Raw genomic sequence first — 24,379 nt, 5'->3', positions numbered from 1 at the left:
ATTCATTTTATTTTCTTTTTTCATTTCAGTTTAAGATGTTTCTATTAACCTATCTTCAAGCTCACTTATTTCCTCGGCTATGTTCAGTCTAACTATGTGACCATTAAAGGTAATACTCATTTCTGCTGCACCATTTTTTGTGCTAGTATTTCATTTTGATTATTTTTTTAAGGTTTCCCTTCTCTCTGCTTACATCACCCATCTTGTCTTGCATGTTGCCTCCTTTTACCATTAGAGTGCTTAATATATTAACCATAGTTATTTTAAATTTCCTAGGTAAGAATTTCACTTTTTTTTTAATATGTGAGTCTGATTCTGATGCTTGTTTATATCTTCAGACTACATTTTCTTGACTTTTATCATGACTTACGATTTTGTTGTTATTATTAAAAGCTGAACATGGTGTATCAGGTCATAGAACCTTCTGTAAATAGGTCTTTATTAGAAAGTTTTATGTAAATCTGGCTAGGAGTTGGACTGTGTCTAATGTTTTCAATAGCCGTAGGTGCTACAGGCTTCAAATTCTTCTAATGCCCTTATTTTGTCTCCCATGTCATCCTAGGTCTTTCTTAGGAAATCCTCTTTATGTAGAATCTGCGTGTTCCAGCTTCCATCCACTGTTACTCTACTGGAGTTCTCTTGGTGATGACATGTGGGAAAGGAGAAGAATCTTATAAAATTATGATTAAATTTAAGGTTTTAGTGAGCTTGTGACTTTGACAAGTGTTTCTTAGACTTTTTCCTCCTAGATGAGACAGGTAGTCTAGAGTGAGCTGGAATCTGGGAAATATCCCTTACCCCAGGGGGCTTGAGACACTGGTAAGGTATTTTCCCTTAGAGAGTAGGCTTTCTTATAGAGAAATGTTTAGTTTTATTTCACAGTGTTACTTTTCTCCTGTCCTGGGAGAGATGGGAAGAATCTTTCTGAACTTTTCATTGTGAGAACCTGGTTGGTTGGCTGAAGGTAAAACCCATAAAAGTGTGAGGAGTCTACCTAAGACTGAACATATTAAAATAAAGGAATCATGTTTGGGTACATGAATATAACTGAAAATATTTTTAAAATTTCATAAAAAAAGGAAATGCTACAGTAGGCTTGCCCCAGCTTAAATGATTGTGAAAGCATCCATAACTTGCAAGTCTTTGCTTATTGATTAAGAAATTAGAGTGTGTTTATTTGAAAAAAAAAAAGTTTTGTTTTTGTTTTATTAAAATTATTGGGGAGACATTGGTTAATAAAATTATATAAGTTTCAAGTATACAATTCTATAATACATCATCTGTATATTGCTTTGTGTGTTCACCACCCAAAGTCAAATCTCCTTCCAGCACCATATATTTGGCCCCCTTTACCCTCTTTTACCTCTCCTCCTCCTTATCCTCTGGTAACCACTAAATTGTTGTCTGTGTCTGTGAGTTTTTGCTTGGTTGTTCATCTTGTTCATTTGTTGTTTTCAGTTTAAGATCCTACATAAAGTTCTCGACTTTTTCTGTCTGACTTATTTCACTTGGGTTTGTTTTCTAAAAACTTTTAACAGTAATGACACTTTCAATTTAAAAAGGGGTTTTATAAGTATATATATATATATATATATATATATATATATATATATATATATATATAAATTCTCTGTGAGAACTTGAACTAGGACAACTCTTTTTCCCTATGATATCAAAGAATATTCACACTCTAGGATGGGACTTATAAGAGATCAGGAGACCCTCCCCCATGTTCTCTTTTCCCTTCTGCTAGCTGGATGCAAAGGAGCAAAGGTGTAGCCATTATGTGGGGGTAGCCTGAATTCTTGGAGGAGAACCATCTACCCACCAGGATCACCAGCCTTTGCGTGTTAGATAAGTCAGAAGTAAAATTATATTGTATTTGAGTCATTTGTATTTTGGGTTTGTTTATTAGAACAAGCTAGCCCACATTAACTAACAAAAATAACATGTGGGAGTCCACATTTCAGTACTCAAAAGGTGATACAATGGAGAGTGTTTAAAGGATACAAGTGACATTGCATACCTGTTGAATTAGTAACAAATGTTAAACATTTGATTTTTGTTTTAGAACTTCTGATTCTGTCACATCTGAAAAAGTATCTAACCAGTAGAAGTTTGTGTTCAGACTTTAAAATGAGAAATAGTTACTAAGCAGATCACTGAAATGGATGCTGTTCTGAGGCATAATTGTTTCCAAACCTTGGATCGGTGATGTTCTATTATCTCTTCCCCATAGAAGCTTACCTTCTCTTCTTCTGCCCAAACCTCCCATCAAATAACACTTGCCTTACTTCAATACTTCTAATCAGCATTATCTCAGAGTTTCCTTGGGTAGCTTAGTCTGTTGCTCAAATATTCCTTTTACTGACATAGAGTTAACCTAAGGAGATTAACGGCCAGTGCCTGTGGTCACACAGCCATGTGATTGAGCCGCTGGTGCCTGCCTTGAGAAACTAATACAAGATTGGATTGGAGTGGAACTCAGATGAAAGACCACCTGTCCGTGTAGTTTCTGTAAATACTTTTCTTCCATAAGCACACTGTCTGAGATAGTCTTATAGTCATTCTTTTGCCCAACACTAGGAGAATTTAATGCCTGTCATGATGGAAGTTTATTTGCCACCTCACATAGTTTACATATTTAGTTTAACAAGTAAAAATGGAATAGATGGCTTATTGCTTTTTTCCCCAAAAACCTAATAAACTGAATAACATTTTTCATTCAAATAGTTAAAATGTTCCAATGCATATGCAGCAGAAAATATGACATTTAAACTTTTGATAGAAATGAGTTCATGCAGAACTATTAAGATTTGTTTCCAAAATAACCAATTTGCTTCAATGACTTCATGAATATATGACTCCTAATGACCTCCTGTAGAATAAGGCCATTCTTTTTAACGGCTATGAGTTTTATTTAGGTGATGAGAGTAGTTATTCTGATTATCTTTATATATGGTTATCACATTTATTCTAGTATTTTTGTTACTTTCTTGAAATATCAAAACATTTCTAAAGAAACGGTTTAGAGAATAATAATATCTTCGATATATATCTACCCATCAGTTAAATAATTATTGAGCGTCTACTGTGAGATGAACAGAACGGAAATGTTTGATGACCTCTGAAATGGATAATATAGACTACTTAACTATTTATGCCAAAATAGATTTAATATAAAACTAGATGCTTGTGAAATTGTTGAAATGGCTAACGTGCAGGGCTCCAGACTGAGCCTCAAGAATTTATCAATAGAAATGTATCCCCAGACTGCCTTGCTAATTGAGCCCGTACTTCTGCCACAACCAGGGAACTGGGGATTATAAGCTGCTGTGGCAGCCACTGCCTCAATTATATTACCTTACCTGAAATCCAGGTATGGTTCCAGAGCCAGTTGTAGTGTTAGAGATACGCACAATGGGTGCCTTATACCTTAGCAGTTATTTTCCACTGTATTCTGAGTTGAAGTCCCTGTGCAAATATAACTAACTGGGGGAAGATAAGACATATCCAAAAAGGTAGCAGCTAGGAAGTATAGAAGTATAGCTTTTAGTTTTAAGCCTCTGCAGAACAGTAAGGCACACAACAGAAGTTGAAACACATGTTGACCAAGCCAAATGCAAATCTACTGCAAGGGAATAAAAGTAAGTTAACTGTCAATTGAAATATAATATTACATATATGACATATAATATATCATATCATATCGTATAGAAAATATAGATGCTATAAAAAGTACATAAGGGCAGCATCAAAATCAGATTGGGGGGGTACGGCCAGGGAAGATTTCCTGGCAGAAATCATAGCTAAGCCCTGATTATAGGGAAAAGTAAGTTAGCCTGGTGAATAGAATTTTCAGCCCGCCCCATTCACTCACCAGGTGAAAAGCATACCACGTTTCCCCCAAAATAAGACTTACCCCCAAAATAAACCGCAGTTACCATCGTCAGCCAGATGGACGCATTTAGTACGTTATGATAATGTTCCAGAAGAAGATGACATGACTGTATTTGAATAAATGTAGATAGTTGTACATGAAAAAATAAGACATCCCCTGAAAATAACCCTTGATGAGTCTTTTGGAACAAAAATTAATATAGGATCTGGTCTTATTTTCGGTGAAACACAGTAGGCAGGGACTTTAAAAAGAGTTAAGCAGAAGCCAGATTGTGTTGGTCTTTATAAGACAAGTGAAGGAATTTGGTCTTTTTGCTAATGGAATAAAGCACTGAAGGGTTTTATTAAGGGAATAATATACTCAGATTTCCATTTTAGAAAGTTTGTTTTGAAAATGAAATATACAGAATAGATTAGAGAGGGGCAACACTAAAGGTAGGTTACATGGGCTTGAAATATATTTACTGAAGTGATGATGGGAACATCACATGGATTTGAGAAATATTTTTATGCATAATAACTAGTTTCTAGTATTTGATTTTAGGTTTGTTGGGAGAGTGAGAGAATATACTTGTATATGGAATTTATAATGTAATATTATACACAATATGCTATACTATAACTATAAAATTATAACATATACTTTAATAAAATATTATTGCATTATATGTAATTATACTGTAATATATAGAAAAATTTATATTATGTTATGCTATAGTATACTGACTGTATTTTCTCTCTCTCTCTCTCTCAGCAAGAGAGTGAATTATAGTGCCATTAGATGAAATAGGAAGCACAGACAAGGTGCTTATTTGGAATCATGAGTTTATAATGTCTATAGGACACCAAGTAGATGTTTGAAAAGTGGAATAAAAAGTCAAAAGAACATTTTGGAGTTGAAAGAAATTCAGAAATTATTGTCATATAGGTAGGTGGTAGTTGTAGCAATAGGAATGGATGAAATTGTGTAGAAGACAGTGCAGAATAAGAAGAGAAGAAAGCCTAGGATAACCCAGAAAAAACGTGGAAACATTAAAAATTTTTGACAAAAGTAGAAATTCCTTTAAAAAATAAGATGCAGATAACCATGCAAGTAACAGGAAAAGTTAGAATTGTGGGTAATGGATGTTATGGGAAGGAAACATTTCAAGGAGGGAAGAAAGAATCTAAGAGATTGAAAAAAAAAATATGGTTCTTTGAGTTATCAACAAGGCAGTTAAGCAGTTAATGGCAACTTTGGTGAAATAATGAATGCAGAAATAGGAGTGAAGAGGCCTGAGACATGAATAAGAAGAAGTGAAGATAGAAATTTTAAACAATTCTTTCAAGTGATTTGATGGAAAAGAGAAAAGAATGAAGTCGTTAGAGAGGTTAGAAGATAACGGTGTATTGTCATATTGGTTTAAGTTGAAAGAGACTTAGAACATGTAAATTTATTGCAAATTAGCCAATAGAGAGCAATATATTGAAATTAAAAAGGAAGATCTATTCCCTGTGTCAGTTCTCACACATAAATAGCTTAGAAGATGTTGCTCTTATCCTTGCAATAAGAAAAAAGCTGAACAAATTGGAAAGCAATAACTTTTCTTGGACCCCACAGAGTATTGAGATTGCAGGGCAGACTGCCACCCAAAAATCTGGAGATATGAGTAAATCCAGAACCACAGCCAAGATCTACTTACTTGGAAGAGAAGATGCTTGAACCATCAACTGGTAACACTTAAATGGTAATTTTGATGAATAGTGGAGGCTGAGTGTGGACTAGGAAAGTGAGAAATTCATGTGGACCTCAATCTTAGAGAGTTCCCACATTTATGTGGATTTTATTTCCAGGAAGTCCTGTAATTTCATGGTGAAGAGCAAAGTAAGATCCTCTCCAGTCTTGGCAGTGGGAGGAAGAGTAAATATTATCAAGTGCTTCCAGAGTGGTCTCCATAAAAAAATACCCACTCCAGGAAAAAAGACCTCATTAGAGCTTCATCTGCCCAGGGGATAGGGCATTTCTCACACTCCAGATCTCTCTTGCCTTCATGTCTGATGTAAGGGAAAGCTAAGTGATACTCATGACGTCACAAACCAATTAAAAGCTGAGATTTAATCATACTCTTACAAAATGTTTCCTCACTAATTATCACGACATCAATAAGTCTCCAATATGAGTAGATTGTAGCTTAAAGAACTGTAAGATACAGACTCGAGCTAAGGAAAAGTTCTTATGAAAGCCAAAATAACAACAAAGGAGATAAAAACAAGGATACTAAAGTAAGATGAAGCCAATGGCACCTACACTTACAAGAAACATTAAACAAAACCCAACTCCTGGACATATTAACATAAAACCTCACAACAAAGGCCTATTTATCTTAGTTCCTATTATCTGGCTTTTAACCACAAAAAAAAAAAAAAAAAAAAAAAAAAAAAAAAAAGGAAGGTATGCTTATAAGCAAGAAAAAAGTAGTCAGCGAGGTCCAAGATGGTGGATTAGGTAAACACCATGCCTCGTGCATCTCAGGATTACACCAAAATTACAAATAAATTATAGAAAAATCAACCTCAAGAATCATCTGAAGAGTTGCTGAACAGAACCCCTATAACTAAGGATATAAGGAAGAGGCCACATTGAGACTGGTAGGAGGGCAGAGACATGAAACAGGCTGACACCAAAGCCACAGATAGTGGTTGAATGCCAGGAGGGTCACCTTGGTGGCAGAGGTCCCTCCCGAAGAGGGAGGGGTCCCAACCCCACATCAGGCTTCCTAGCCCAAGGGTCCTGTGTAGGAAGAGGAGTTCCCATGGCATCTAGCAGTGAAAATCAGGGAGGACTTGTCTGCCCTTCTCAGTGGTACAGAAGGCAGCGGAAACCCAGATGCACTCTTGTAGAGCTGGCACACAGACTCACTCACTTGTGGGCACTCACCTGGTTTCTGGTGGAGGGGCTGCAGCTTGGGAGGCCCAGAAATGTGTGGGAAAGGACTGAGTTTTGTGGCTTTGATGTGGGAGCTGAAAAACTATAGGCCAATATTGCTAATAAACATAGATGCAAAAAGCCTCAATGAAATATTAGTAAACCAAATTCAGCAAAACATTTAAAAGAAAATACACCACGATCAAGTGAGATCCATTCCTGGTATGCAAGGATGGTTCAACATCCACAAATCAATTAAAGTGATACACTACATAAACAAAGAAAAATTGCATAGTCATATCAGTAGATACAAAAAAAGCATTTGACAAAATCCAACATTCGTTTATAAGAAAATCTCTCAGCAAAGTGGGAATAAAGGGAACATATCTCAACATGATAAAGGCCATATATGACAAACCCACAGCTAATATCATACTTAATGGGGAAAAGCTAAAAACATTCCCCTTAAGATCAGGAAAAAGACAAGGATGGCCACTTTCACCACTTTTATTCAATAGAGTACTGGAAATTCTAGCCATATCAATCAGACAAGAAAAAGAAATAAAAGACATCCAAATTGGAAAGGAAGAAGTAAAATTGTCATTATTTGCAGATGACATGATACTATATAGCAAGAACCCCAAACATTCCACCAAAAAACTATTAGAACTAATAAATGATTTAGTAAAGTAGAAGGATACAAATTTAATATTCAGAAATTGTTTGTATTTTTATGAGATCTGCCAATTTAGTTCGTGAACTTGTTGCAACAATGTCGCTAAGCTTTTTTTGATATCAGAGGGATTATTTATTATGAATTTGTACAAACTGAACAAACAGTTAATCAAGTTTACTATTTGGAAGTGCTGAAAAGACTGCATGAAAAAGCTAGACAACCTGCATTTTTCACCTATGATTCATGGCTTTTGCATCATGACAATGCACAAGCTCACACAGCACCGTCTGTGAGGGAGTCTTTAGCCAATAAACAAATGACTGTATTGGAACACCCTACCTACTCACCTGATCTGGCCCCCAATGACTTCTTTCTTTACATGAAGATAAAGGAAATATTGAAAGGAAGACGTTTTGATGATATTCAGGACATCAAGTGTAATACGATGGCAGTTCTGATGGCCATTCCAGAAAAGGAGTTCCAAAATTGCTTTGAAGGGTTTAGTAGGCACTGACATCAGTGTATAGCTTCCCAAGGGGAGTACTTTAAAGGTAACCATAGGAATGATATTCAGCAATGAAATATGTAGCACTTTTTCTAGGATGAGTTTGCAAACTTCATCGTCTGACCTCATATACACCAATATCAAACTATCAGAAAGAGAAATTAAGAAAGCAATCCCCTTTACAATTGCATCAAAATAAAATAAAATACTTAAGAATAAATTTAACCAAGCAAGCAGAAAACCTGTACTCAGAAATTATAAGACATTGAAGGGTGAAATTAAAGAAAATGCAAATAAATGGAAACATATACCATGTTCATGGATAAGAAGAATCAATATAATTAAAATGTCCATACTACCCACAGTAATATATAGATTTAACACAATCCATGTCAAAATTCCAATGGCATTTTTCATAGAACTAGAAAAAATAACCCTAAAAGGACCATAAAAGACCCCCAAATAGCCATGGCAATCTTGAGAAAGAAAAAAGCTGTCAGTATCAGGCTACGCGATATCCAATTATACCACAAGGCTATAGTAAGCAAAATATTGGTATTGACATAAAAACAGACACATAGATCAATGGAACAGAATAGAGAGCCCAGAAGTAAATCCATGCCTATATGGTCACTTAATCTATGATAAAGAAAGCAAGAATTTACATTGGGATAAAGATAGTCTGTTCAATAAATCGTGCTGGGAAAACTGGACAGATATGTACAAAAAGTGAAACTGGACTACCTTCTTATGCCATATACAAGAATAAACTCAAAGTGGATTGAAGACTTAAATAAGACCTGAAACCATAAAAGAAGAAAATATAGGAAATAAAGTTTCAGACAGTACTCTTACTAATGGTTTTACTGATATATCTCCTAGGGCAAGGGGAACAAAAGAAAAAAATAAACAAATGGAACTACATCAAACTGAAATTTTTTTTTCCTCAGCAAAAGAAACCATCAACAAAACAAAAAGACATCCTACTGAATGGGAGAATATATTTGCCAATAATACATCTGATAAGTGGTTAATATTCAGAATTTATTAAAAAGCTCATACAATTTAACACCAAAAGAAAACAAACAATCCAATTAAAAAATGGGCGGAAGACATGAATAGACATTTCACCAAAGAGGCATACACATGGCCAATAAACATATGAAAGATGCTCAGCATCACTAATCATCAGAGAAATGCAAAAACCACAATAAGGTATCACCTCACACCTATCAGATGGCTATTACCAATAAATCAAGAAACAACAAGTGCTGGCAAGTATGCGGAGAAAAGGGAAGCCTCGTGCACTGTTGTTGGTGGGATTGCAAATTGGCGCAGCCACTATGCAAAACAGTATAGAGGTCCCTCAAAACAATTAAAAATAGAACTACCTTATGACCCAGCAATTTCACTCCTGAGTATTTATCCAAAGAAATCCAAAACACTAATTCAAAAAGATATATGCTCCCCTATATTTACTGAAGCACTATTCACAATAACCAAGATATGGAAACAACAGAAATACCCATCAATAAATGACTGGATAAAGAAATTGTGATACATTTATATGGTGGATTATTACTCTGCCATAAAAAGAACGAAATCTTAACCATTTGCAATGACATGGATGGACCTAGAGGTTATTAGGCTAAGTGAAATAAGTCAGAATGAGAAAGACAAATACCATATGACCTCAGTTATATGTGGAATCTAAAGAACAGAATAAACAAGAAACAGAAATAGACTCATAGATACAGAGGAAACACTGATTGTTGCCAAATGGGAGGATGGTTGGAGGAAGGGTGAGAAAGATGAAAGGTATTAGGAAGTACAAACTGGTAGTCTCAAAATAGTCATGGGGATGTGAAATACAGTGTGGGGAATATAGTCAATAATGTAAAAATGTATGGTGTCAGATGACTACTGGACTTATTGGGGGAATCACTTCACCGATTATATAAATGCCTAACCACTGCACTGTACACCTGAAACTAATATAAAATAATATTGAATGTCAACTGTAATTAAACTAAGCAGCCCATGTAGTGGAAGAAACTATACATAAAACTCCTTCCTCATCTGCCACTTCCACCTGCCCTGACCCCAGCTTTGCTTTCCTCCACCTTTAGCATGAAAGTGCTTTCCTTTTATCCCTTCATAGTATTTTTTTTATTCTTGTCATATAACGTATTTTACAGGATCTAGTTACTTCTTATATTTTTTGATGGTATAAAAATAAACAGATTATAAATAATATAAATAATTTGCAACAATAATTACACAAGCTATTTGCCTTATTTATCTCTCTTTCCATATCATAAGTGTAGTGATTACGTATAAAGTAATAATCTGTGTAGAGATGTGAAAATATTATTTCATTTGCTGTTCCCTACCATTTCACTACATGGCCAATCCTCTAACATTTGGTAGCCAGATGGAAGGGCCAATGTAGTGAAGATCAGAGAAAAAAAGGACTGCGTTTATACTTAGTGTCTAAATTCAAAATAGGACCTAGTGTGGGTTAAAATAGATTTGAAACGCAATGCAAATATGTAGAACAGACACCCCTAAGAGACACATACACAAAAAGAAAAGAAAAAAAAAAGGTCCGCACTTGAATAATCCATTCTGGGAAGGAAAATAGAGAATTTTGGGGGAAAAGAATAGGGTTGGAAGAAGTAGGGGGCAGGCTTTCTCTTCCTATGTCCATATCTTGGTATGAGAGAGGTGAGCAGTGAAGCAGAATGTTCCTTGCTGTTTTGGAGAACCTAGAGGTGCAGAGGATTTGCAATCTACTCTGAAGGCAGCAGATAACAAATGCAATATCCCATGCCACCAAGGTATAGGACACCCAAAGTCCCTGAGCTTGCCCAGGTTCCTTGTTGGAATGGGACATCTGTAAATTGCAACAGGGTCTCAGCACGGCCCTGAAGTCAGCTAAGAGAGAGCACTGTCTTATGAGGAAGTCACCAAATAGGATCATGAGAAAATGTATCAGAAAGACATGGTGTGAACTATTTGTCAAGGATAAAGGATAAAAACCCATTGCAACTTGAAGTACAAATGTTCTTTGACTTACAATGGGGCTATGTCTTACTAAACCCATGATTAGTTGAAAATATCATATGATGAAAATGCATTTAATGCACCTAACTTACTAAACATCATAGCTTAGCCTAGCCTACCTTAACCATTCTCAGAACACTTACATCAGCCTACAGTTGGGCAATTATCTTGCATTTCATCTTGTTAACCTAAAAATAAAAGGCCTTCCAAAATGACAGGCAACAAGCATTTATTTGAGATCAGAAAAAGGAATACCCATTTGGAAAATATTGATTCAAGCAGATGCCCTGATAATGCTCCAATTAGGAGACAAAGTGAATTGGTATTTCAGAGAAAGAGAAGGGGAACAATTACATCAATAGAAGGAAGACGTTTCTATTGGTGTATATGACATAATATAGTGACACTAATACTAAACAGTTTTTTAAATATTGTTAGTCTGGTAGTCATCAGTCTCATAGTTATAATAACTGCTTTCTTGTTATCTTTCAAAACAGTTCTTTGGGATACAATACTGCTTTAGGCCCAGTACAAGCGTTATTTTTCCATTTTGACATGCCAAATGTTTGAGGCATAAGATGAGCAAGGCAGTTCCTCTGGCATGGCAACTCTGGATCCATTTTAAAGTGTCTCCATTTATATTACTGTTTACAATTTCACGACTGATTGCCTTCCTATTCTTCTCATCAGAAGCAGGAGACATAGATGGGCATTTGGTAGACATGATATGGGATGTGAAAACACAAAACACTATATCCAAAAAATCTTGGCACCATGTTACACTATAGAGTATCAGTTGTTTACCCTCATGGTCACATGATTGACTGGCTGAAAGCTGTGGCTCATTGATGCTGTCCAGCATCGTGAGAGAGTGTCAGAGCACATATCACTAGCCTGGGAAAAGATCAAAATTCAAAATTTGAAGTATGATTTCTATTGAATGTGTATTACTTTTGCACCATTGTAAAGTTGAAAAATTGTAAGTCAAACCATTGTAAATCATGGAATATCTGTATAAGCAATGCCAGGGAAACAATGTGGGGGTGGTGGGGATTGGGAAGCCTGCCAAGCTCAGTTTGCTTCCTGATCTTAGAGTCTGGACTGGAGGAGTGTTGAAAAAAGAGCTTTGCACGGTAACCACGTGGAAAAGCAGACTCTAAGTCTCCATAGTCTTGATGGGAAAGGGGTCATATCAACAACTGGGAGTTTAGAAACTCCTTCCTCTTTTCTTTTCTTTCCTTCCTTCTATCTTTCCTTCCTTCCTTCCTTCCTTCCTTCCTTCCTTCCTTCCTTCCTTCCTTCCTTCCTTCCTTCCTTCCTTCCTTCCTTCCTTTTTTTCTTCTTACCTTTCTCTCTCTCTCTCTCTCTCTCTCTCTCTCTCTCTCTCTCTCTCTCTCTCTCTCTGTCTCTCTCTCTCTCTCTCTCTGTGATTTTTCAAACAGGCAGGTATCTAAATTATAGGTTTGAATGGATGGAGGAATCACTGGATTGGATTGAGGACAAATCCAACATTGATGGTCTACATAGGCTGATATTTAGAGCCAAAACCTAAATTGAGTCAAAGACATAAAATTGTAACTTTGCACACCTATGTTTTGGGAGTTTTGCGTGACTGTATAATTCATATTCATTAAATAGACTGTTTGACAATAAACACCATGTAGAATTTTATTTCTTGCTAACATGTTATTATGAAAATTTTTAGACTTCTACAATAAATTTGAAAGAATTTTGCAGTGAAGATGCATATGCTGACCATCTAAATTCTACTAACATTTTAATGTAATTACTTTGTCATATATGTATATATTTACTAATTCCTATATTCATCCATAAATATATATTTTATTTTTGAAGCACTTCCAAGTAAATTGCAGACATTAATATAATTTCCCATAGTGTTTCTTTCAACATCCATATTATTATTAACTAGAGTTCGACATTTCTTTGGAGTTTTTTTATACTTGGTATAAAATATGCATAGAAAGAAATGCCAAACTAATAAGTGTACATATTCTGAGTTTTCATAATGCATATACTTGAGTAACTCAAACCCTTATGAATAGTAATAGAACAGGAATATTAAAAGTCCAGATAGTATATATTTTAAGTTTTATAGGCCACATAGAGACTCTGTCACATATTCTTTTTTATTTGTTTGTTTACAAACTTTAAAATATTTAAAAAACATTCTTAGCTTGTGGGCAACAAAAAATAGGTTCTCTGGGGATCAATTTCTCATTTAGGACTGTATCTAATCGTCTTTAATGTCCTTACCATCTCTAAGGACCCCACAATGCCACAAGTACATTGCTTACACTTTTTTTTTTTTTTTGGTCAGTCTGTCATTTTTGGTTGAAAATGTATTTTTTATACTTTTATTCTTTATTTCTAAATTGTTTAACATTGACCGATTCTAATTTGAAAAATAACAAACCAACAAGCAATTTGAGGTCCCAGAAGATAAATAATTTGATGAAATGTAAATGGAATTAGATGAAATATAAGATTATCTACCAAGGAAAGGTAACATTAATTCTGAATTTTTCCATATATATATTGATTTTCCTAATACAAAGTATAGTAAAAATAAATAACGCTTTTTGGTTGCCATAGTTGCCATTTGTATTAGTTATCTATTGCTATAACAGATCACCCTAAACTCAATGGCTTGAAAACAGCATACCCCTACTGTTTCGCCATTTCTGTGGGTCCGGTGTCTGGCGATAACTGAGTCCTTTGCTTCAGCATCTCTCATGAGATGGCAAGCTGCAATCAAGGTGATACCCAGGTCTGGGGTCTCCTGTGAAGGCTCAACTGGACAATGATCCACTTCCAAGTTCACTTAACACGATTGCTGGCAGCAATCAGATCCTTTTGTGCTATTGGACTCAGGGTCTCAATTCCTAGCTGGCTGTTGGCCAGAAGCCACCCTTAATTACTTACCACTTTGGCCTCACAAACATAGCAACTTGCTTCATCAGAAGCATCAAGGGAGAGAGTCCTAGTAAGATGGAAGTTTGATGCATAATCTAATCATGGAAGAAATGTCCCCTCAACACAGATAATATATGAGTTAGCAGCAAGGTACTCAAGGAGACAGATTATACAATGCAGTGCATATCAGGAGGAGGGTTTATTGGTTCACTCTTAGAAGCAGCACACCACGCCTCTTGGTTCTTTACTTCAAATGGATCAAATATAGGTTTGTAAACCATTGCATAGTAAAATGAAAGCTGAGGACAATTAAATATGATCATACATTAGCCATAATGTAAACATATGCTATGAGAAGACTTTCTTTTCTGTACAAATTGGTAAATGTCATTCTCAGGAATTACAAACAAGTATGGAGTGCCTTCTTATCTTTCACCTGCTGGCTTACCATAGGACGTGCTGAAAAGCAGCAGGGTGCCTCTTGTGCTTGTGTCACCATGCTTCAAGAAAAGAGCTAGAGAACACAGCAAACATCTTGCTTTCCTTTTGTTTAATAGGAAACTCGTTCTCAGGAATGTATTTTAGAATTTCATAGTGCTTAACCTTTCCTTGAAAGGCTTCATTTAACTGAGCTGATTTCTTCTGTTTTTATGCAGACAGTTTGTAAATAAGCCCAGTATGTGAGAAATAATGGCTGTACAAAGCACAACCTGAGTGAGAATTTGTCTGAAAGTATTGTTTGGAAACGGATGCAGGCCAAATCAGAAGTAGGCTTCAAAACTATTAGAAGACAACCAAGAGGAAAAATGGATTAGGCCTCAGCATTATTATCCTTGCTTAGCAGGTAAAAAAATAAGACCTTTGTTTCAGGAAACTTGACTCTCTTTTCAATTCTCTAATTTTTGATGAGCAACTACACTCCTCATTCCCTTTCTTCGGCTCACTTTTTCAGCTTTTGCTTTATTGAGAACATACTTTTATTCATTTGTTTACATCTTTCAGTGCTTAGCACATAGTAGGTACACATGCATTTGTTGTATGGGTAAATAATAAATCCACCCATCCTTGATGGCAGAACCTTTTAGCATTTTATATGTAATAAGATACCTAACACTTTACTTACACTTATCATAAATGCTTCCTATTTTTTCTTGCTGTAGCACCTTGATTTATAAAATCAAGATAGCACTAGTAATTACTTATCTTTATTCTGACCACATGTAGGTTGCATTGTCATTCAGTCAAACCCGTTACTCATTATTTGTACAAACTAACCTGACTTAGTTTATGCACATTAACTTGATGTCATATAATTTATTCTTATATTGCTGAGGGCTTGTCATTGTGTCTGTTAGTATCTTTTATATGGCCCCTGAATTTCTTGACTGGCTAACTCTCTATAAACGTGGAGTACAGACAATATTAATTTCAATTCATACAATTTATGTGTCTAAAAATGTAACTATTTTCCTATTCTAAACATTAAATGCTGTCTGAAGAACCTAGACTGCAAGATGGCAGACGGCTTAATCTAGTTCCTTCCAGGTAATCCAATCATTTTAGAATCTGAACTCAGGAAAGTGAAGGTTTGCCCTCCCAACATTGGAAGAGGGAATCTCAGGAGCTGGTCACACTCACCCTCTCCTGGCACCCACCAAGGAGTCTCCGTCCTACTTCTTCTTTGTAGTAACTGACATCTATTCGCACCCTCACGCACTGTTAATGTCCACAGCGCAGTTGTGCCTCAGTTGCTAGCATCTTTCATGCCCGCTAACTCTCTTAGCCTTCTTGGGTCCTGCTGTGGGTCAGTAACTACAAGCCACTTTACTAACACGGTGTGGGATACAAAAACTCTGAATGTTTATTAGCCCCACCACGCAGCCATGTCTCTCATCCATTGTTATTCCTCTGCTTCAACCCAGACTGGATACAGTGTTTCTCTGCCAGGCTTGTCATTTCTCTAATCCACAGTTGGAAAGAGATGCGGGTATGGGATTCTGCCACAGGGGCACAGGTGGTAGGTGACTCCAGACACTTCAGGACTTAGTCTGGGGAGTGTCACGTGATACTATCTTTTCTGAGAACGCTGCCCCAAAGAATGGTTGCTCTACTGCTCTCATTTCATCTCTGAGGGGAAAAACATGCTCACAGCCAGCAAGTCTTTTTCTAAAAATAAATCTAATTGAGAAAAAATTTACATGCAATAAATGCAACTATTTTAACTATAATTTGATAAATTTTGACAAACACATACACCTAAATACCGTAACAACAGTCAAGATACACAATATTATCATGATAAATTCCAAGGAATTTCCTTGGGCTGCTGGCAGTCAATCACCGCTGTACTCCTGACCCCAGGTGACCACTGATCTTTTTTTGGCACTAAAGATTAGTTTGCATTCTCTAGAAATTTCTTTAAATAGAGTCATACAGAAATTTCTCTCTTTTTTGTTTGCCTTCTTTCACTGAGCATAATAGTTTTAAGTCCTATAATAGTTTTATGATATGCACCCCATAGTTCGAGGTATACTGCATTATATGAATGTACCGTTTGCTTGTTCAGTCATCTTTGGTGGATCCAGTGTTGATTATTGTTTCCTGTGTTGGCTATTATTAATAAAGCCATTATAAGCATTCAGGCAAAAGTTTTCTGTGGATATATGTTTTAGTTTGCTTTGGGTACATACCTAGATGTCCAGTTGTTGGTCATATAAGAAACTGTGGCAGAGTGATATTGTCCCAAAGATGTCCATGTCCTAATCCCCAGAACCTGTGACTTTGTGATCTCAGATGGCAGAAGAGATGTTAAACATTTTAAATTAAGGATTTTGAGATGGGGACATTGTTCTGGATTATCCAGGTAGGCCCAATATTGATCAGAAGGGCCCTCTATAAGACGGAGGCAAGAGGGTCAGAGTCAAAAAAAGATGTGATGACAGAAGCAGAAGTCAGAGTGATGCAAATCAGGAACCCAGGAATGTAGGCAACCTCTAGAAGTTGGAGAAGGCAGGGAGAGACTCTCCTAGTGTCTCTGAAAGGATGCAGACCTGCCAACATGTTGATTTTAGCCCAGTGAGACCCATGGGCTTTAGCTCAGTGAACTCCTGAATGATCAGATCATGCATCTGTGTTTTTTTAAGCCACTAAGTTTGTGATAATTTGTTACATCAGTAACAGGAAACAAAGACATTGCCAAGCTGTTTTTAAAGTGATTGTACCATTTTACATTCCCACCAGCAATGCAGGAGAGTTCTAGTTGCTGGACATCCTAGACTCTTTTCAGACTTACCATTTTAATCATTATACGGAGAGTGTAGTGGTGTCTCACTGCAATTTTAAATTGTATTTTCCTCAGGACTAAACTATGTTGATAATCTTTTCAGGTAGCTTTTGGGTTGTAAAATATCCTAAAATGTTGCCTAATTTGTACAGTGATTTGTCTTCTTACCATCTATGTAGATTCAAGTTACTATCTTGTGTCATTTTCTTTCAGCCTGAAGTATCTTCCTGTAGCATGATCTGCTGACAATAAATTTTCTTAGTTTTCCTTTATACAAAAATGTATTTATTTTGTTCTCATTTTTTTGAGGGATAATTTACTGGATATAAATATAAAATTATTGGTTATAAGGTTGTTTTTTTCTAGCACTTTGAATATATTATTTGCATGTCTCTTGGCCTTTATTATCCTTTCTGAGGAGAAATCAGCCACAAATCATATAATTGTTCTCACATAAGTAATATGTAGTTTTTTATCAGTGCTTCTAAGACTGCCATTTTATTTTTGACTTTCAGCAGTTCAACTGTGATTGTCTATGAGTAAATTTCTTTATCCTACTTGGGATATGTAAAGCTTTTGAATTTCCAAGTGATTTTTAAAAACACATTGGGGAATTTCTGGCTATCATTTCTTCAAATTTATTTTCTGCCCCTTTCTTTTTCTCCGTCTGCTTTTTCTGGGATTCCAGTTATACTTATGTTGGACAACTAGATATTATCCCACAACTTATTTTTCTTTCTGCAAACTTTTTTCTCTGGCCTTTGAATTGAGTTATTTCTATTGATTATTTTCAAGTTCCCTGATTTTTTTCTTCTGCTATGTCCAATATATTATTGGCCTTTTAAGTTAATTCTATATATTTATTAGCTTTTTCACATTTAGAATTTCCATTTATATAATTTCCTTTTTTTTCTATTGAGATTCCCTATATATTCACTCATTGACAACATTTACTTTGATTCTTTTAACAAACTCATAATTGTTGCTTTGAAAACTTTTTATATTCTACCTAAATTTGCCATTACTCAAGGTCAGTTTTTATTGACTGCTACTTGTTTCTGAGTACATGTCACATTTTCTTGTTGACATATGTGTCTAGTGGTGTTTGATTAAAAACTTGATGTTGTAAATAATAACATTTTAGTGGCTCTGGGTTCTTTTCTATTTATATGAGGGTTATTGTTTCATTGTTCGGGTAACTAATTATCTTGCCTGGACTCAAACTTCAAGTTCTGTTCTCTATAGTATACAGCAACTAATATGTACACTCAGTTTTATAGTTTCTAGCTGCTGCTTCTTTCCGCCTTGTCCCCTGAGCGTCTCCTTTGCACTTGTGCATTGATTTGTGAAGTCATTTAATGAAGCAGAAAACTCACAAATCTCTGTTTCAAAGATAGATGTTTCTATTGTCTCTTCTTATTTTCATTGCATCTCTTGGAGTCATCATATGCATGAATGTTTTAGCAGTGAGATGGGGATTTGGTGGAGTTTGTAATCATATTTTGGGTCTCACCATTTCTGTGGCTACCTTGTTTCCAGAAGTTTCCAGTTGCCTTTTTCTAGACCTGAATCTATCCTCTGCCACCTCAAATTGATACTAGTATTGTTTTCCAGATGGAGATTATAGAATTCTCTCAGGTAAGAATGATATAAACCCACTATTCTCATCTATTGCAGTTGCAGTTTCTCAAAAGTAACCTCTCCTTCATGTTTTGCCCAACTTTTTGGTCAATTGCTGTTCAGATTTTATCCAGGTTTTAAATAGTTATCTGCAAGAGGTCTTATGCATCCATTTTGGTGCTATCACTACACGGTTATTCCTCTACCCATAAGATGTTTATCTTCTCTTGGCAGTCAGTATACATGTATGTGCAAGTGGGGGGAAAGGGCATTTGTAGAGGTGGAGTTAAATACAGGCATTGGGGATTATCTTCCAAAAGTCTTTAAAATAACTATATGGTAGTCTTTGAGTTTTGATATTTAAAGACAACATTTAAAACTCAAAATCCCTCTTCTGTCTCATACAATAGTTTCTCTCTTTTTTTTAATTAAAGTTTGTTGGGGTGACAATTGTTAGTAAAGTTACATAGATTTCAGGTGTACAATTCTGTAATACATTATCTATATATCAGATTGTGTGTTCACCACCCAGACTCAGTTCTCTTTCCACCACCATATACTTGATCTTCTTTACCCTCACCTACCACGCCCTTCCCCCCTTACCCTCTGGTAACCACTAAACGATTGTCTGTGTCTATGAGTTTTGTTCTTTCATTTGTTTGTCTTGTTCTTTGGTTGTTTTCAGTTTTATATACCACATATCAGTGATATCATAGGATTCTCTACTTTTTCTGTCTGACTTATTTCGCTTAGTATTATAATCTCAAGATCCATCCATGTTGTCGCAAATGGTACTATTTTATCTTTTCTTATGGCAGAATAGTATTCCACTGTGTATATATACCATAACTTCTTTATCCATTCATCTATCAAACGTCACTTTAATTGTTTCCATGCCTTGGCCACCGTAAATAAAGCTGCAATAAATATTGGAGCACATATGTCTTTGTGGATAAATGTTTTCAGATTTTTTGGGTAGATACCCAGGAGAGGGATTGCTGGGTCATATGGTAATTCAATTCTAAATTTTTTGAGGAACCTCCACACTGCCTTCCATAGCGGTTGCACAAATCTGCATTCCCACCAACAGTGTATGAGGGTTCCTTTTTCCCCACTGCCTCTCCAACACTTGTTACTCTTTGTCTTGTTGATGATAGCCATTCTGACTGGGGTGAGGTGATATCTCATTGTGGTTTTTATTTGCATTTCTCTGATGATTAGTTATGCTGTGTTTTTTTCATATGTCTATTGGTCATTTGTATGTCCTCTTTGGAAAAATGTCTCTTCAGGTCTTCTGGCCATTTTTTAATAGGATTATTTCTTTTTTTGTTGTTGAGATGTATGAGTTCCTTATATATTTTGGATATTAGCCCCATATTGGAGGCGTTGTTTGCAAAAATCTCCCATTCTGTTGGTTGCCTCATTATTTTGTTGATGGTTTCTTTTGCTGTGCAGAAGCTTTTTAGTTTGATGTAGTCCCATTCATGTATTTTAGCTTTTACTTCCCTTGCTTTTGGAGTCAAATTCATAAAATTCTCTTTGAACCCAAGGTCCATAAGTTTAGTACCTATGTTTCCTTCTATGCAGTTTATCGTTTCAGGTCTTATGTTTAGGTCTTTGATTCATTTTGAGTTAATTTTGGTACATGGTGACAGATAGTAGTGTAGTTTCATTCTTTTACATATGGCTTTCCAATTCTCCCAGCACCATTTATTGAAAAGGCTGTCTTTTCTCCACTGTATGTTTTTGGCTTCTTTGTCAAAAATTATCTGCCCATATTTATGTGGGTTTATTTCTGGGTTTTCGATTCTATTACATTGATCTGGGTGTCTGTTTTTCTGCCAATACCATACTTTTGATTATTGTTGCCCTGTAGTACAAGCTGGAGTCAGGGAGTGTGATACCTCCAGCACTGTTCTTTTTTCTTAGGATTGTTTTGGCTATTCGGGACCTTTTGTGGTTCCATACAAACCTGATGATTTTTTGTTCTATTTCTTTAAAAATGTCATTGGGATTTTGATAGGGATTCCATTGAATCTGTATATTGCTTTGGGTAACATGGCCATTTTAACTATGTTGATTCTTCCAACCCATGAAATGTCTTTCCATTTCTTTGTGTCTTCTTCAATTTCTTTTTAAAATGTCTTATAATTTTCAGTATATAGGTCTTTCACATCCTTGGTTAAGTTTATTTCTAGGTAGTTTTTGTTGTAGTTGCAATGGCAAAAGAAAATTTTTGTTTTTCTTTTTCTGAGATTTCATTGTTAGTATATAAGAATGCAAAGGACTTTTGCATGTTGGTTTTGTAGCCGGTGACTTTACTGTATTCATTTAATGTTTCTAATAGCTTTTGGTGGAGTCTTAGGGTTTTCTATATATAGTATCATGTCATCTTCAAATAGCGACAATTTAACTTCTTCATTGCCAATTTGGATGCTTTTTATTTCTTTCTCTTGCCTGATTGATCTGGCTAGGACTTCCAATACTACCGTGTTTCTCCAAAAATAAGACCTAGCCGAACAATCAGCTCTACTGTGTCATTTGAAGAAAAAATTAATATAAGACCTGCCTGGTCTTATTTTACTATAATATAAGACCCGGTCTAATATAATATAATATAATATAATATTATATAATATAATATAATACCGGGTCTTATATTAATTTTTGCTCCAAAAGACACATTAGAGCTGATTGTCTGGCTAGGTCTTATTTTCTGGGAAACATGGTATGTTGAAAAGGTGATAGGGGACAGCCCTGTCATGTTCCTGAATGTAGAGCAAAGGGCTTCAGTTTTTCACCACTAATTATGAGATTAGATGACGGTTTGTCATATATGGCCTTTATTATGTTAAGGTATTTTCTTCTATACCAATTTTATTAAGTGTTTTAATCAAAAATTGATGTTGTAGCTTGTCAAACACTTTTTCTGCATCTATTGATATAATCATATTATTTTTGTCCTTTATTTTGTTTATACGGTGTATCACATTGATCAATTTGCATATGTTGAACCATCCTTGTACCCCTGGGGTGAACCCCACTTGATCATGATGTATAATCTTTTTAGTGCATTGTTGCATTCGATTTGCTAGAATTTCGTTTAGGATTTTTGCATCTGTATTCATCAGAGATATTGTTCTATAATTTTCTTTTTTTGTGTTATCCTTTCCAGGTTTTGGTATCAGGGTAATGTTGGCTTCACAAAATGAGTTAGGAAGTATTGTCTCTTCTTCAATTATTTGTAAGAATTTGAATGTTTGGTAGAGTTCAGTAGCGAAGCCATCTGATCCTGGACTTTTGCTTTTGGGAAGGTTTCGGACAAATGATTCAATTTCCTTACTGGTGATACATCTATTTAGATTTTCCAATTCTTCCTTATTCAGCCTAAGAAGGCTATATGTTTCTAAGAACTTGTCCATTTCTTCTAGATTATTGAATTTGGTGGCATATAGTCCTTCATAATATTCTTAGATGATCCTTTGTATTTCTGTGGCATCCGTAATAACTTCCTCTCTTTCATTTCTGATTTTGCTTATTTGTGTTTTCTCTATTTTTATCTTAGTGAGTCTAGCCAAGGATTTGTCAATTTTATTAATCTTTTCAAATAACCAGCTCTTTAATTTTTTCTATTGTCTTTTTGTTCTCTATTTCATTTAGTTCTGCTCTGAATTTTTTTATTTCCTTTCTTCTGCTGACTTTGGGTTTCATTTGTTCTTCTTTTTCTAGTTCTTTAAGGTATAACATGAGGCTATGTATCTGGGATTTTTCTTGTTTCTTGAGATAGGCCTGTAATGATATTAATTTCCCTCCTCAAACTGCTTTCACTGCATCCCAAAAATTTTTGTAGGATGTATTTTCATTCTCATTTGTTTCTATGTATCTTCGATCTATTCTCTTATTTCATTTTTGAACCAGTTGTTCTTTAAAAGTATGTTTTTAGTCTCCACATATTTGTGGTTTTTCCTGCCTTCTTTTTACAGTTGATATCCAATTTCAAAGCCTTGTGATCAGAGAATATGGTTGGTATGATTACAATCTTAAATTTGCTGAGGCTAGTTTTATATCCCAATATGTAGTCTATCCTTGAGAATATTCCATGTACACTAGAAAAGAATACATAGTATGATGTTCTAGGATGAAGTGCTCTATAAATGTCATTTATGCCCATTTCATCTGATGTGTCATTTAGGGCTGATATTTCTTTCTTTATTTTCTGTTTGGATGAACTATCCATAGCCTTCGATATGTATTTATGTCTCCTACTATAATTATGTTGTGGTCAATTTCTCCCTTTAGTTCTGTTAGCAGTTTCTAGTTATATTTTGCTGGTCCCTGACTGGGGGCATAAATATTGATGACTGTTATGTCTTCTTGTTGTATAAGCTCCTTTATCATTATGAAATGCCCATCTTTGTCTCTTGTTACCTTTTTCATCCTGAAGTCTGTTTCATCTGATATCAGTATGCCTATACCTGCTTTTCTCTGCATACCATTTGCTTGGAATGTCAATTTTCACCCTTTCACGTTGAGTCTATATTTGCCCTTGTAGCAGAGAAGTGTCTCTTGGAGGCAGCATATGGTTTGGTTAAATTTTGTGATCTAGTCTGCTACTCTGTGCCTTTTTATTGGTGAGTGCAGTCCATTTACATTCAGGGTGATTCTTGATATATAAGGATTTCCTATCATTCTATCTTTGTTTTTTTGGTAGGACTGTGTCTTCATTGTTTCTTTGCCTTTTTGTTGTTGTCTATTACTTCAGTGTGATGGTATTCTATGATTTTTCCCTCTGTTTCTTCCTTTATTATATTATATATTTCTGTTTTGGATTTTTTTTTTCAGTGGTTACCATTAAGTTTATGTAAAATAAAGTTTTATATTTAGAATATTCAATTTTCTTCAGCATGTTTACTTTCTGTATTCACTTATGCCCATTCAGACCTTTACTCTTCCCCTTTTATGTTTTTGTTGTCACAAATTGTCCCTATTTATGGTTTGATTTCTGTGCTACATTAGCAAGTTGTCTGTTTCCTCTTTTTCTTTAAGTGTTTGCTTGTTTGTTTTTCTTCTTTACCCTGTATGTTACGTTTAAGTGTGTAATGTCTTTTTTGGTGTAGGGGTTGCCATTTCCTGCTTCAGTCTGTTTCTTCTAATACTACTCATGGTTTTGTATTCTTTTGCTTTTTTGTTTCAGATCGAATAGCCTCCTTCAATATTTCTTGTAGTGCAGGTCCTGTATTAGAAAATTTCCTCAGCTTCTGTATGTCTGGAAAGGGCTTTAGTCCTCCTTCATATCTAAAGAATATCTTTGCTAGATATATTATTCTTGGCTCATAATCTCTCTCTTTCAATACTTTGAATATTTGAGTCCACTCCCTCCTGGCTTGTAGAATTCCTGCTGAAAAATCTGATGATAATCTAATGGGCTTTCTTTGTAAGTTACTGTCGCCTTTCCCCTGGCTGCCTTGAGGATTCTTTCTTTGTTAT

Source organism: Rhinolophus ferrumequinum, unplaced genomic scaffold (genome assembly GCF_004115265.2).
Source record: "Rhinolophus ferrumequinum isolate MPI-CBG mRhiFer1 unplaced genomic scaffold, mRhiFer1_v1.p scaffold_87_arrow_ctg1_1, whole genome shotgun sequence".
In the NCBI taxonomy this organism is placed as follows: domain Eukaryota; kingdom Metazoa; phylum Chordata; class Mammalia; order Chiroptera; family Rhinolophidae; genus Rhinolophus; species Rhinolophus ferrumequinum.
The sequence above is the reverse complement of the archived record's forward strand: the minus strand, read 5'-3'. Positions refer to the sequence as shown.